We start from the raw sequence: 15,480 nt of genomic DNA, 5'->3' as shown, positions 1-15,480 counted from the left end.
CTCACTGAAGACAGAAACCATTTGGCTCATGCTTGATGAAACTGCAGTGAAACTAAATTGGGGACACCAACTGGATAAGCTGTCCCTGATCCACACTGGTTTGAAAATCCAGAATTTGTCACACACGTATCCATGTATGTATTTGTCTGGGCACAACACTAGATTCAAATTCCACATTTCTGCAATTATACAGTGGGTAAAATATAAGGTTTACCATTCACTTGTACTAAAGCCTCCCATGTAGAAACTGCTCATGTATCTTTATATTACACATCAAACAGACTGTATACCTGCTGGAATTGCCATTTCAGCTAAAGCCTCTTGAACAGTATGTGAAGGAAAGCAGTTTTACTATCTCAGCTAAGAAAGATTCACTTTCAAATCAAATTAACCTTCAAATTCCAGCCATGTGTTCATATACGGTGTGGGCTACGCTTGATTTAATTTTCCCTGACCATAACAGAGAGTTGTGTTTTTCAACCATCATGTGACAGTGGCTCAGTATCAATAGACAACATCACCACAACTGTTTATAGCACAGGGGAGACCAACCACTACATAGCTGTCCCGACCAAATTCAGGTTTTATGTTTCATGTACTTTAACTCTATATTGCATTAAAACTACTGAATGTGGGGCATGTTTAAATAGCATGTATGTGGGTGTCTGTATGTTTATGTGCCTGCTGCATATGTATGTAAATGTACATTTCACCTTGTGTAGTTTTGTGTGGATATGTTTGAGGCAAGCCAAAACTTGCACTTCAACTTCTGTTTGGAATTCATCCAGATCTACAACATGTTAAAAAAGAATATCCTCCCAATCCTCCGTTCCAAATCCTCACTCTCTCCTGCGTCCAAACACGCTAAAGTAGGAATTCTGCAGAGTTAGTTATTTTGACAATAGAGGTAATCTATGCCATCAGCAGGCTGCTCCCTACCTGGATGCTGTGTGGTTATCTCTGCAGAAGCAGCAGCCACACAGTCAGTCAGGCAGGGGACTGCATGGGGGAGTTTGGGATGCAGTGAGGTGGGGCTATAACAGTGGTCCCAGGGGAAATAGGGAAATGGGGGGGGGGGGTGAAGCGCAGAACATTCTGGCATAGAAGCGTCTGATATAGTAATTGAACACGTGTGATTGTCTGTTAAATATCCAGTTCCATAAAGTCAATCCTCTCTGCAGTAGCATCATCTGTGAAATATGAAATGACAGCTTCCATGCAGTGAGTAATCACTTTAGCTGGAAATGAGAGGACATTGATGGTCAGGAAACAGCTAGTGTTCAGGTTGACTGTGGACACTTTGGCACAGATCATTTTAAGGAGGTAGTATTTGTGGAGTCATTGTTAGCTCATAAATTTATTCACTTCCTACTGATGAGATAAACTTTGGACAGCCATGGACAACAAAATAAAAAGTCCAGTGCTATGTCGTTACACAGACAAGCTGTACTTCTACCAGTGATCCACCATGTCATTGAGTTATTTGGTGTTGGAAACAGGTCAATCACGTGCAAACAGCTGTTTCATGCTCCAGCACACCGTTAACTGCCACAGCCTTACAAATCTCTCTTTTCTCCTCTTTTTATCTTTACCCTCTGTCTCTCTCAAACTGCCTTTTTCTGTCTCTGGCTGATCCTGTCCTAACACTGAACTAAAGCAGACTAGACACTCACAAAATGTCTAGCATCATCGTGTCAGGAATGACTACCAGATTGTCACTCCAGTTAAAATATCTTTGTTGAGAGTAAAACAGTGACCTGTATTTTAGCAGAGCTGAAGTGCAATAGTGTCAGATAAAGCAGAAATATTTTTTTTTCCACCCTTGAACGGCAGCTATTCTACCCAGAGTTTGTCACAAGCAATAGCCTGATACAGATACAGTGCTGTGGCTGAACGAGGCTTTCGTGTGCTGCTCGGCAAATGCATTATCTGTCATTTCCTCTGCGTCAAATAACAAGAATAAAAGTCTATTTACTGAGCAACTGGGTTGAGGCAGGGTGAAGAGAGAAACGACCAGCAAATAGAATGTTTTCCTCCACGGTGGACGGCATTCAGTCCCCAGTGCTCCTAACAGGCGGGCGTGCAACCTATCAATTCTCTTTGATTCCCTCTCACATATTCTTCACTCCAAAGACTATAAAGACAGAGAACACAAAATAGGCTTGTCTTTTTGCACACTGATGAGACCTCTTTTCTTAACTTCCAAGATATACACACATATTTTCTTTTCCTTTTTTTCCTTTCTCTGTTCCTTTCTTATGCAGTGTGGGGTTTGTGTATTTGTGTATGTTGGGGGGAGGGATATGAAAACAAGTCTCTCCCTCTCTCCCAGGTAATGTGTTTATTTTCCAGGACCCATCTTCTAGTTTACTGTGTGGTGGCGTTTCTCCCCTCTTATCGCCTGGCCCTCACGGGGCACTTTAGCCCCTCAAATCCTGTTCACCACATACTGGTTTTGGAATCTGTGAAATGAGTGCTAGAGAAGTGTGGCCACAATGTCTGCCTGTGTTGCTACTGGACTCAAATGGGCTTGGTGCTTTTTTGTCCAGGGAGATGCATAAATGGAAGTTTTTAACACCTCAAAGGAGGCTGGGCCTTTGTGGAGCCACACTAGAGAAGCCTGCCAGTCTCCCGAGGAGGCAGACACACTGAGTGCTGTAGGACAAAGAGCTAGAGGAGCAGAATCAGCAGGGGCATCACTCTGCTTTGGGCACCAGGCAGACACACGTACACCCACATATACTGTATAGCTGCACTTACATACAGAGTGCTCATACGAAAACATGCACTCACACACAAACATTACAAAGGTTGGAATGGCATGTTCAACTATCTCAAATACCTGCAAGCACAATATCAAAAATCAAAATGAGATATGTCAAAAATATCATAACAGTTGTATTATATTTCCAATCTGATAAATTAAACAACAGCAAATTCTTACATCTTTTACCCATCTCAACACCAAACATTCACTGCAACGTTACATGTACCCAAACAGCCTGCAGCAGTAACCAAAGAATAAGTCATAATTCATCTGCATATAAACACTGTATTACCACCAGTTAAAATACAACATACAGTAGCTAACTGTAAATAGATTCATATGTGATTGTAGAAACATGCTCAATAAAAATGACAAATACAACCAGCACAACAAATGCCGCCATTTCCTACTTATTGATTTCAGCGCCACTGTTTGAAAATAATTTCCTCATTTCCATCCCAATTTTCCTTATTGAAATTCTTTTTTTTTATTCCCGAGTACAGCCCAACAGCTGGCATTTACAATCAGTCTTTATGCCGTTTAGATGTCTACAATGAGCATTTAGATGCAAATATCTCTGCCTTGTACAAAGGAGTTGCAACTTCTGTCAGAAGCAACATAATCAACCTGCAATTGTCTCCTGGCTCCAAGTGGTTTCCAGTGACAAGGCCTAAGCCGTAAGCATCTGTATTCAAATGATTCCCTATTTCAGGCACGGTTTAGTGTGGATATATTCCAACAGTACTGCACTGAAAATCAATCACATGGTGAATTAAACCAGAAAGGAAACAACTGATCCATAAATGATCAGGTTACAACAAGGCATTGGTGTCCGCAAATTATTCAGTGTTTTCCTTGTTTGAGGAGAAGCAGGGACGCGCTATTTGATAGTGGCCTTTTCCACAAATGACTTGTTTTACTGTCGCACATTTTTCGATTTGCAAAAGGCAGGCTTAAGTTGACAAGTAATTATTTTAGCGGTGAGCTCAGTACAATGCAGACAGACAACTTTAACTAAGGACATGTACGAAACCTTTGTAGCATGTAACAGAGTAAAGAAAGTCTTAAATGGGCTGCAGTGTTCTCAGAAAATGAAGGACTACAGTTGAACATAGTTCAACTGTAGTCCTTCATTTTCATATTCCATGTTGGAAAACCATTGTTTATCTTCCATTCATATAACCCAATGCTATACTCTACAGAATAAGACGGTGTAGTCCCTCATTTGTCCAGAAGTGTTCTATCATAGAAAAGGTTTGAGTCGTAGTCATCTGGACACTGTTTTCAGAATCAAGACGTTTCGGCTCCCATCCAGAAGTCATTCTCAATTCTGAAAAATGGACCGGGAACAAAGAAATTTAACTGACTGACTTCCGGATGGGAGCCAAAATGTCTTGATTCTGAAAACAGTGTCCAGATGACTACGACTGAAACCTTTTCTACGATAGCTATACTCTACAGCATTTCACTGCATGTTTCTCTGCATCCTGCTGAAAGCTGATATCTAAAAAGTGATCAAATTTTTCCTTCTTTCCTCTCTGGTGGAATACTAAACCAAATGAACGACTGACAAAAAGGTAACAGACACACAGGATAACTCATTTTACTTGAGAAAAAAATGACTGAAATCTTGATTAAGATTTAAGGGTCATATAAATAAAAAAAATCCTGTAAGACTGTAGCATATATGGCCATGGTGTAAATCTGATACTGATGGGGGCATACGCTTTGCTTTGGCTCCACTGGCCCCTGTACAGCCATTTTGACAATTAACATTATAACCTCTGTTTTTTCTTTTTATTTACAGTTGCAGAGGTCATTTGTCTTTTTTTGAAACCCACAATTAATAGCAGCGTTTGCAAATGCAAATGAGTCCATTTAGGGGGAGGGAAAATGATCAGTTTGAGAATATTTCTGCCTTCTTAATCTTCTTAAGAGGGAAATGATTTAAAAGGAGGACACAAATCTCCAGTGACATGGCAGGAACTGTAGGGCACTTTCCTCTTTCCTCTCTCCTCTCTCTTCTCATTCTCCCTTTCTGATCTCACTCATGTCTCCCTCCCACCCCCCATCCCCATTTCTCTCTCCTCCTAATTTATCTCTCCCCCATTTTGCCCTGCAGGGTGGAAGGGCCAGGAGTAAGGGACAAGGAGCTGAGAGCAGGGCTCTACTTGGCTTGTCCCTCCAGAGGAAACAAATGTAGTGTTTGAGCCACTGATCACTGGTATAATTGAGTTTAACACTCCTTTTCTGGATTAAAAAAAAGCCTTTGAAATGAAAGGTCAAATTACCTCTACAGTCAGGCAATAAATAAGTCAAACAAGGTAAAAGGTTCCTGCCAGCATATGTTAGTAGCAAATTTAATTAGTGGAAAAACAGGAGGCTCTTCCATTCCATACTGCATTGAACAAAAGCAGTGTTGGAGTCCCAATTGTACAGCAAAGGAATGAAACTATATCAATCATCACTTAATAAATCTCATAATTTAAAGTCATGTTTCACAGAGCATGATTCCAACTTGCTCTATTGGTGCTAATGTATAAACACCCCATAATTTAAGACATCCAGCCTTAATATTGTAATATCACCAAGATATCCACAGCAATTTTGCAAATAATCAAATTGCATGGGGGGAAAAACTTGAGTCTGGATAACATTCTTGGCCATTGGTCTGCACACTTTTTAATGCATGATTTTTCCAATTATGTAAGGTATCCTATAGGTCCATTGTCCATTTATTGCATTGCAAGGAAAGAAAATGTGCATAAAGTAAGTCTGCAGTCTGGACTGGAGGCACAGAAGGTGGCCGAGCAATGCACAGAACAAGGGAAAGAGAGAGAGAGACAACGCTGCTCTACACCCAACTAGTTACAATGTGGCCTTTGTGACATAATGCGCTCTGCACAGCAGATTGTGGAAAATAATCCAAAATTTACTGGTTCACATATCCAGCAATAACAACTGACATCACAACCTGCACCATATATCCCATGTTTCTGGGCACATTTTACATTTAGTGGAGAATGAGGGGGGTAAGAAAAACATCGTCAAGCAGTTATTACATTCCCATCATGTCCTGGGAGCCCATTACAGCATGGCACAAGCATCGGTAAAACTGAGAAACTCAGCAGGCTGAGGCTACAGGCAGAGGGCTTGGGAGCACTTAGACTCACGGTTCAAACCTACTGCACACTGTTAACTGCTGGAGAAAGATGTAGTTCAAACAAACACTTTGCACCTACAGATTATGTGTATTTAAATTCTGGTAGTCATTAAGGTTTAGTTTTTTCATTAAAGTGTTTAGTTGGCTTCCGTGTGCTACCATTAGTGTTAGGCCAAGCACCTTCAGGTGTCTTTGCAGGGCTTCTAAAAAATAATAATGAAGAAGAAAATGTAGCAGAACAGCAGGGGGAAGAGGCTCTTTGTGTGGCTGTCCAGACAATAGTAACATGAGGTTGGGGTTAACTGTGCTGAAAGCACGACAGGTGGGTCACATGGAAGATCACTATGTTTTTTTCACTTGCCCAACACATGCTTCTTATTATTCTACAAGAAAAACTGACATTGCTCCAAGCAAAAGACAGAAAGCCCTCCATGGCCACGACCACTCACCGCAAACTAGTTTTCATCTTACATTACATGTGAGTATACATTTTGAAAGTGAGTATGCTTTAAACATTCCATTGGGACAAAATGTAAATATATTAAATTGCGTGTCCAAACATGCAATAAGTGCTGCAAGGTAAGTATGATCTATGTAATAAAAGAAAAACACTTTTCAGGATTATTTTTCTCTGAATATAATACATTTCAACTGAATGAGCCAAGCAGACTTTTATATAAAACTAACAGACTGGTTCCCACAACCTTTAGAAATGTGAGTTAAAATGTATACTGAATAAAACATATAAATAAATGGCCTGAAATATGTGACTTCCATCCAGCAAAAAAAAAAAATTCTACAGCTGTACCATTTCAATTTTTAAATGGCAAAAATAATATTTTCAAAGAACAGCCACGGACAGAGTGTATGTATGTATGTATGTATGTGTGTGTGTGTGTGTGTGTGTGTGTGTGTGTGTGTGTGTGTGTGTGTGTGTGTGCGCAAGTATGTGTCCACATATCCATGTGTGTCCATGCCTGCTCTCCACAACAGCACCCTAAACGTGGTTTTGGGCAGACTGTGGCCTAAGAGTAAAATGTTGAAATTGGAAAAAATATTACCCTTCTTTCTCTTGAATAACCGAGAGATAAGCACCCTTTAGCAATGAAGCCAGTGGAGTTTAAGCTTATTATGAATACCTCTCAGAGCGCAGAAGCATGTACTGTAGAAATCAAAGGGAGTAATAGGCAGGTAAGCCTGTGTCATTTTAAGGAGGAAGTCAGTTGTGAAATTGTAAAATCGCAAGGCCCTGCTGACAATCTCTTGCCCTCAGAACACTCCCATAAATGATTTCTAATGGCAGTGGCTATCACATATCTGAAAAAGTCAGAAGTTTGTGAGGCGAAAAGAAAGAAAGTCCAATGCTAATCTCTCCATTGATGGAGACTAATAATAATAAGACCATTTATCTCTTTGATTAAACAGCGCATACTCTGAAGTTCACAAGAATGTGTGATTCTTTGCAAGCGCCCTAAGCTTCCCGAAGCAGACCTGGCTTTGCAGAACATTCCTCATGGTTTCATGTTCAATTGGCTGTGAAAGTCCACAGCACAACTCTTACATGCCGGACTGAAACCATCAAAAAAACAAGCAACAAACTGATGTCATCTTCATTTTTTAAAATGATGTTTGAGGTACAAGAGCTGCTCCTTAAATTTTTGAATTCTTACATGAAGCAAGTGCACAGATACTCACAAAAAGTATCAGCTGTAGGGTTACAGTAGCATAGTCATTTATGCATTTTCGTTTTGTGCAAGTTGTAAAGCTCCTCTGCTGTAGATCTGCTGTAAAGATGATATCATAACACAATTGCGCTGAGGCAGCCCAGACTCTGTAGTGCTATATTCTACAAAGGCATACACACACACACACACACACACACACACACACACACACTAATACATACTGTGCCTTTTCTCCTCTGAATATTCATCCATGTTTCCACATCATCTGCAGGTCTCCTAATCACAGTCACTTCCCCTTTAATCACAGGGCTCTAATTAGGTCCTAATAAACCATTTTGCCATCCTCTTGGAGCGCCTGTGTCACTCACACATCAAACCAAGAAATACTATATTAAGGGGCTGTCAACCTCAAAGGAAAGCTCCTCCAGCAGCAGTGATACAGATACAGCAGGCACACCCTCTTACACTAATTGAAATTATCGAAAGCTCTGCTTACATGTGACACTTGGCCATGTCTGAAACCATGGCCTGAAGTACAGCAGTCAAAAGCACAACGATTGTGCCAGCACTGAGGCTCTACTGGATTCTCTGATGTCGGGTAATTGTTTAAACCTGAGTGGATATGGCACAGGGCCTCATGCTGCCTGTTCTGCCAAGAGAGGGGAAAAAAATGTTCTCGCTAGCACTTTTCTCCTCTGTTTCTTCTATTCTAATTCAGTCCAGCATGGGCTTCAGGGAAAGCCTCAATGATTCCATGTTCATCTTGGAGAACCAGTGTTGGGGATGATGATCACTGACCACAAGTTGATAATGATGACTGTTTAATTAGAAGCCTTTCTTTGGCCTGGCCACAACCCAAACTCCTCCACCCTGCAGATGGTAACCAATAAATTTAGCTTTGCTGAGGATGAGGAGGAACATTGTACCTCCCCAGTTTACCCTCAACCCCACCCCTAACCAAGAACATAAAGCCTTTCTCCTTGCTAACTCAAAAACGCAACCGTAGCCCTGGCGTCTATGTGTGAGCAAGCATCTGACTGTGATAGTAAAGTCCAACCGCATCTTCTACTGTCTATGATCATATACATCTAATTTGCAATTGGTAATACATTTGAGGAAATGTAAGGCCATCGGATTACATTTTTTATTTATTACATTTTTTTTGGGTGATTTTTCATTTTTATTAACAAAACAAAACCTTTACATGGACCATTGCTGCGATGAGTTTACTGCCAATGTTTTTTTATTTGTTTTCACTACAATATCCACTCCTTTGCAACTAAAGCATAATTAAATTTTTTATAGTTATGTTTAGGCAACTTAAAGCATTTGGTTAGAGTTAGGGAAACACTGTGGTCATGGTAAGTACATTATGGTTGCGGTCGGGAAACTAAAACACTTCGTTAAGGTTGGCAGAAACATCATGAACATGGTAAATATTAAAAAAGTCAACCCCAGTCTCCATTGTGGAAGTCATGTACCTGGCCACCTATGACTTAGAACGTAACTCTGTGAACAAGCTTTGACAGTGAACATAAATCACAAATGAGTTTCATATGAACGTAATATGTAGGAGGGAAGGTTTTGAAGTCATTTGTATATATTTGTATGTAGTCTGCAGAGGTATTAATTGTGGTCATATAATATTCTAGCAAAAGAAAAACATCCATGTTTTTCAAAATGTGAACAGTTTTGGTCCTTGTTCCACAATGTCATTCCATTCTCCTCAGCAAAGATTTAGTAGATTTTACAGCCAGTCCAATTTAGTGGAAAAAAGAACGAGTGTTACTGTTCCTCAGACAGGACAACCCCTCCCATCTTCCTCTGGTCCTCCATAGTCTAGTCCTCACCCACCTCCTGTCAATCATCCTCCCTCAGACAAGCCTCCTCCCAGAGGTTTCTACACTCATACTGCCTAGCAGAAACAACAGTGTGTGTGTGTGTGTGTGTGTATTGTACGTGGGCGGGTGGCGTGTGCCAGAGTGGCTATCCCCTCAGATTGTCAAAGAGGCTCATGGGAAATTTACTACATGGGCCAAACCACAGGCTTTCTCTATCATTTCAGCAGATTTCTCTTTTTTAGTCCCATTCAAGAAAGTGATTATCACAGACGGCACTTTCTTTGGCTTTATTTTTTGAGCTTTGAGTCGGGCTTTCCTCACTGTAGCTGTACTTTGCTTATAAATGTGCAGTTGAGCCAATCAGGCATTTCCGTGCCGCTTTAGACTGGGCAAAATGTTTCCACTGCCTTCAACAGTTGTTTCTAAAGTATGTGTGTTAATTCATGAACCCTCAAAGAATGAGCAGATGACTGTTTATTAAAATTAGTTTTAAATTGAAAGTTCCTATTTTCCAACATTAGTGTCTTTGTTATGGTTATATTATGGTACAAGTAGGCAGAGTGATGGATAATGTTGCAACTCACCATGCCAGCACTGGTGAGAGTAGGAAACTGAGCCATTTGAAAACAAATGAAAGGGGAAAAGTCAGCCATTGCTTCGATGCTACTACTGCATATATTCCCACTCAATAAGTACAATAAGTATTCTCAACCACCTTGAAAATACAAGATTTCCCCCGTGAAAAATTCACTATGTGTGGGTCAGGAGAAAAATCTATTTCTTAGACTAAAGGAGACAGAGTTTTGATCTACTTACACAACATCAGAAGGGTCTGACGCAACATGAACACTAACATCATTATTTGTGCAGAGTCTTTAGTCTCAGAAAGTCTCATAAAATCTGCTCTTAGCCCATCTTTTCACCAACAGGGTCTAAATGCCCCCCTCCCTTTACTCAGAGAGAGAGAGAGAGAGAGAGAGAGGATAACAAAGATAGACAGAGAGTGAGAGAAAGACAGACCAAGAGAAAGCTTGTGGTTGGGTCTGCTGAAGCCATTTTCTCATAATGCACATTAAGGGCAAAGCCTTGTAACACATCCAAGTCAGTGTAAAAAGAAATTATTCAGAAAGGAAACAAAAGACCTGGGCAAGAAAAGATGCTATGGTTAACTTCATCAAACTTTAGCCACAAGACCCTTTCCATCTATTCCCCCACCCTCCCTCTTTGTCACTTTGATTTATTTTTGGCATCGTACATTAGCATTTTCCAAAGGAAAAACTGTTGGGAATCTGATTTCTAGCCCAATACGTCTATTCTTTTCCATAACTTCTTCGCCTGTTTTAGATGTCACAGTAGCTGCTCCATGATGCAAGTGGTTGATCAGTATTTGTTTCCATCCAAGAGGGCTGACACACACTATCTGGAGAGCTTGAAATTCAGCAGCAGCAAAGACAAAGTATGTTTTTGTTTTGAGGCCTGTCTTCAAAACTGTAATGAAATCAACAAGTTAAAGCTTAACTAACGTTTTAATCCACATTTAAAATTAGTGTAAATATGCAAGATATGGTATCTCAGGTGATTTTGTCATTTATGTAATTACATAGTGAAGGTTTTCTTGATAAAGGCAAGTCTCTGGTATTGTATTTCTATTCACATGTGTCAAACATTTAGAGAAGCCAAATATCTGGACCAGCCTTCTGCATCATTATGGTAAAATTGCTCATCATGGCCATGTCACTTCAGTGCATGCTAAAGAAGACAACACACGGTATCATGTGTTCAAATCACTTATCTCTCACACACATGCACAAATACACATGATGTACGAGCACACACACAAATATGCACACAGAAACTAAGTTGCCAATCTGATCTGAAAACAGTTGTGTGCCAACAAAACGGCTCCCAGCATCCTAAAGGCTGGACCGCAGAGTAAAGAAGCCAGATTGGCTGGCTTAGTCACAACTATGGAGCATATTTTACATCTCATGTCAGATCAAGCTGGCAGATACCAAGCCGGCTGTCAACTTCCACCAACTGGATAATGTCTAATCGTTCAGCTTTTACAGACAGTGGAGACCTGTGTAACTTGGATACAAAAATAACTACTGCCTTCTAAGACTATGGAGTACATAAACTTTCACGAAACCGGATCAATTATATTTTCAGTCACAAAGAGCAAATGATTATAACCTTGTAACTCATGCGCAACCCTAAACGTTGAAATAATTCATGAGTGATTTTTTTCTGCAATAGGGTTATTCATGACAAATGACAAATTCAAATACGGTATGTGTTCCATGCCATAATTGCGCTGCTTCTTCCTTACCAGGGGGTGAGGTTTTTAAAGCCTTCTTTCACATTATTTTACATGAAATCTCTCAGTGTCACAGCTGCCCATGTTGGCTCAAGTGATATTTTCCTTTAATGCTTCCTCCAAGGCAGTGGCTTGCCCATGGGAAGACCTGATCCAAACACAATGGGGGGGGGGGAATCACAAGGAAAAGGCTTGTTGTGATGCTTTTGTGTGCGAGCAGCGCAAAAGCCCACATTACACTAATCTCTTTTCCCTTGTTTACTCACAATACACAATCTCAGGTCTTCAGAGCTTCTCTAATTCTAGTAGGACAGGAATCGCTCGGGACAAAAGATCACAGCTTCTTCTTCTGTCATTTTTTTTAAATAATCCCAGCATTCTACAGCAAGGTCACTCATACATAGACTGTATATCTATCTATCTATAATAAGTTGATAGATCAATAAATAAGCATAATTTCTCTGTGACTTAAATTGAAGGTTAGTGTGACTGCAGTCGGTGAAAGCAGTTACTGAGTCAAAGTGAAAAAAATTGTAATTAATGCACGACTCTCTCAAACTGTAGCTAACAAAATGGTTGCCACAAAAAAAAATCTGGCTTTGGATTCTGCACCCAAATGTTTACAAAAGGAACATGGACCGACATGAGTGTTTGTTTAAAATTCAGTTTCAACCACCTGCACTCTTTTCACACAACCTGACAGTTCTCAGCCTTGGTCCATATGCTGCGCGCATGTGTGTGTGTGTGTGTGAGAAAGCGTGTGTACGAACGCGTGTGTACATGTGTACTCATGCCTGTGTGAGGAAGAGAGAAAATGTGTGTGTGTGTGTGTGTGTGTGTGTGTGTGTGTGTGTGTGTGTGTACATATGCAGGGACTCCAAAATCAACCACATTTTAATTACTGCCCGGCTGCACTGTGTGACTCTTTGATATGGAAATAAAAGGCAACCATCTTCACACAGCCACTGTACAAATCTTCATCTGATTCATAAAAAACAAACAATGAGCCCGACGAATTCCTCCACCTGATTGCAGTCCCAGACCTGTGTCAGAAACACACGGCCACCAAGGCCCTTCCAATTAATTCAACATATTAATGTGTGATTTTTTTTAAATCAACAGAGGCTACTTACCATAGACTAGACTGTTGCATTTTGAAGTCAATGTTAATTATGCACAACTATGCTATGGACTAAAAGAAAATGTCCAATTATTTTGAGAAAAAGATTTTCGGTGGGAGAGTGAATGATACAGATCAAAATGGGCCACTTAGGTACTTGTGCAATTATGCACTTCTGTGAAGATACACATATTTAGATTTTTTTTCCCCTCTGTAATCCTTTAATGTCAGCAATACTGTTCACTTACAGCAGCCAGAGGGACACAGAGAACTAAATAGAGCTGAAAAAAGTGCCCCTACCCTTGTCGATGTTCAGTAAGTGTTGGCGCACATAGGTGCTATTTGTTTCTGAATAAAAAATAACATGCACTCAAGTTTAATCTTTGACATTACAGGAACCTGTGTTCAAGGAGAAACATGATCTTTAAAAAAAAAAAACCTCTCTCAATCAGAATGTGACAAATTAAAAGCCAAAGCTGGATGAAATTCAAATTGTAAAAGCTTGAGATTCCTTTTCAAACAGCTGGTGTATTACATTGTCTCACATTAATCTGTCTGCCTCCACTTTCTCATAGCTTTTCAGTTAAGACTGTGCCTTCGTGGAGGTGATGCCCCACTGTCTACTATTGATTTCATCAGCATTTCTCCTTACGAGAAGTGAAAATGGTGCAGACTGTACTGTCCTCCTGTACGATCACTTCATCCAAACAGAAGGCATCTGTGCCGTACTTACTTCCTTTAAGCCACAAAGCACGCTGTCGTCAAAAACCCGCTCTACCCTACCAAGTGCTACTTTGGTGTACGGAGGAGGGCGAGTTCTCTGTCACTGCATGCATGCATTCATTATACATAATACTGTGCAACAACTAATCACATTGTCCCATGAAAGAAAATTTAGCATCATGGCAGAAGTGACATGTTATTGACTTGTCAGGAACTTCTTGTTTAAAGGGACAAATTACAAAGAAAAACTGCTATTGCATATTCCCATCAGTTTTGATCATTGTTGAAATATTCTACAGCAAATTAGATAACACTTAGATAGACAGATGTCAAAGCATCTGCTGCCCTCCTCCTCCACCTTTACCAGGCCTGCTGTTGTTTACCTCCTCTCATCTTGTTTATCATCAGGTCTCAGCCGCTCTCCCTCCACTACCACAAAGAGAGGGAAACTAGTACCTGTGCACCCCCCACTTCCTTCTCCCACAGCTTCGCTCTCCCTGCCCGTATCCTTTCACTTGGAACAAAATAGCTGTCTTTCTGCAAAACACAGTATATAAAGGAAAGATAACATGTTGTGTAAGGTCTCAGTTACGCGGTCTAAATGACTCTCTGGTTGGCAGAGACAGAGTGGCTTTTTAGATTTTGACGTTTAAAATAAAAATCAACAGTAGTAACAACAGCGTAAGAGTGAAGACATTCTCTGCAAAATATCTGGAGAGGGAAAGTATCACTCATGCATGCACACATGCCAAGGCATACAGGGGCTCACAGACACACACACACACTACAATAATAAAACAATGACAGTTTTACAAGAACGTAAAATATCAAGGTCCGGAGAGACTGATGCAGCCTCTTCAGAACTATGGAATAATCTATATACGGTATTACACACATTTTAATATTGTTTGTAACATTGCTCTATCTGCAAATGACAACACATCAGCCTATTATTTATAATCCCATTGCAGAACTATGTTGATATAAGAATGTTTTTTTCCTTCTCCGACTGTGAAATCATCTTATCTTGAGTTGGAATTGGTTGTAATTCTGTAAGAATTCTGTTTGGCAGGGAAACATGCTCTGGGTAAAACTGTCAGCAGAAGAGCAAGGCCATAAAATGAAACCTACACAAACCAGCACTTTCATTTTGCATCACTGTGTGGCGTGAAGATAGATAATATTTGATTTTTAGCAGTGAAATGATGAAACACTTTACAATGACTAATATAGATCTGCGAGCTCAGCACTGATGAAGGGACTTTGGTATTTGTTCTTTTGAGTAGAGTCACAGTTGTAATAAAATTCCCAGTAAACAACATCTGCTGTTAGCTCAAAATAATCAGATTCACCTTCTGGGTCAAGAGCATCAAACAAATGCATAATCAATAATCAATGTGCTCATATACATGTAAGATATAGAAAAAATATTCAAACAATATCACATAAAGCACATTTCTTTCTGAATCCCTCCCTCCCTCTTTCCCTCCCCCCTCCTCTGCTGATTCGCAACATTTCTCTTTCACTCAATAAAACTAATAATAAAAAGGCTCTAATGGCAATGTATAATAATGAGAAAAATGATTCTCAGCAACAAAGTTACTCTTGCAACATGGGAGACATTGGACTTGGACAGAGTGCAGGATATGTTTAGACAAGCCAGGTGGCTTCACCCTTCATGCCAAAATGAAAGTCCTAATATCTTTGAACTTACTCAGCGTCAGCGAGTCTATATCTTATGCTGAGTCCAGGTGGGAAATGCTGCCTTTCTCAGTCTTGCAAAAAGCTCAAGTCACCCCGAGATTCACCCTCAGATTAGTCCTTGAAAATACAGAAAATGCGCAAGGACAGTCAGTTACAGTCA

General features: G+C 40.2%; 1 protein-coding gene across 12 annotated transcripts in view; it reads right to left on the bottom strand.

The window, feature by feature from the left end:
- Positions 1–15,480, bottom strand: part of LOC122874085 (transcription factor SOX-6-like) — a 140,508-nt gene that overhangs the window by 120,613 nt on the left and 4,415 nt on the right. The window contains exon 1 of one of the 12 annotated variants that reach the window (XM_044191663.1): positions 15,331–15,379. The exons of the other annotated variants lie outside the window; for them this stretch is intronic. The gene's annotated coding sequence lies outside the window, so the exon portion shown is untranslated. Of the gene's footprint in view, positions 1–15,330; positions 15,380–15,480 lie in introns of those variants that run through there. 12 annotated transcript variants of the gene reach the window in all.

Source organism: Siniperca chuatsi, linkage group LG1 (assembly GCF_020085105.1).
Source record: "Siniperca chuatsi isolate FFG_IHB_CAS linkage group LG1, ASM2008510v1, whole genome shotgun sequence".
Classification (NCBI taxonomy): domain Eukaryota; kingdom Metazoa; phylum Chordata; class Actinopteri; order Centrarchiformes; family Sinipercidae; genus Siniperca; species Siniperca chuatsi.
This window is presented reverse-complemented; position numbering and strand designations above follow the sequence as displayed.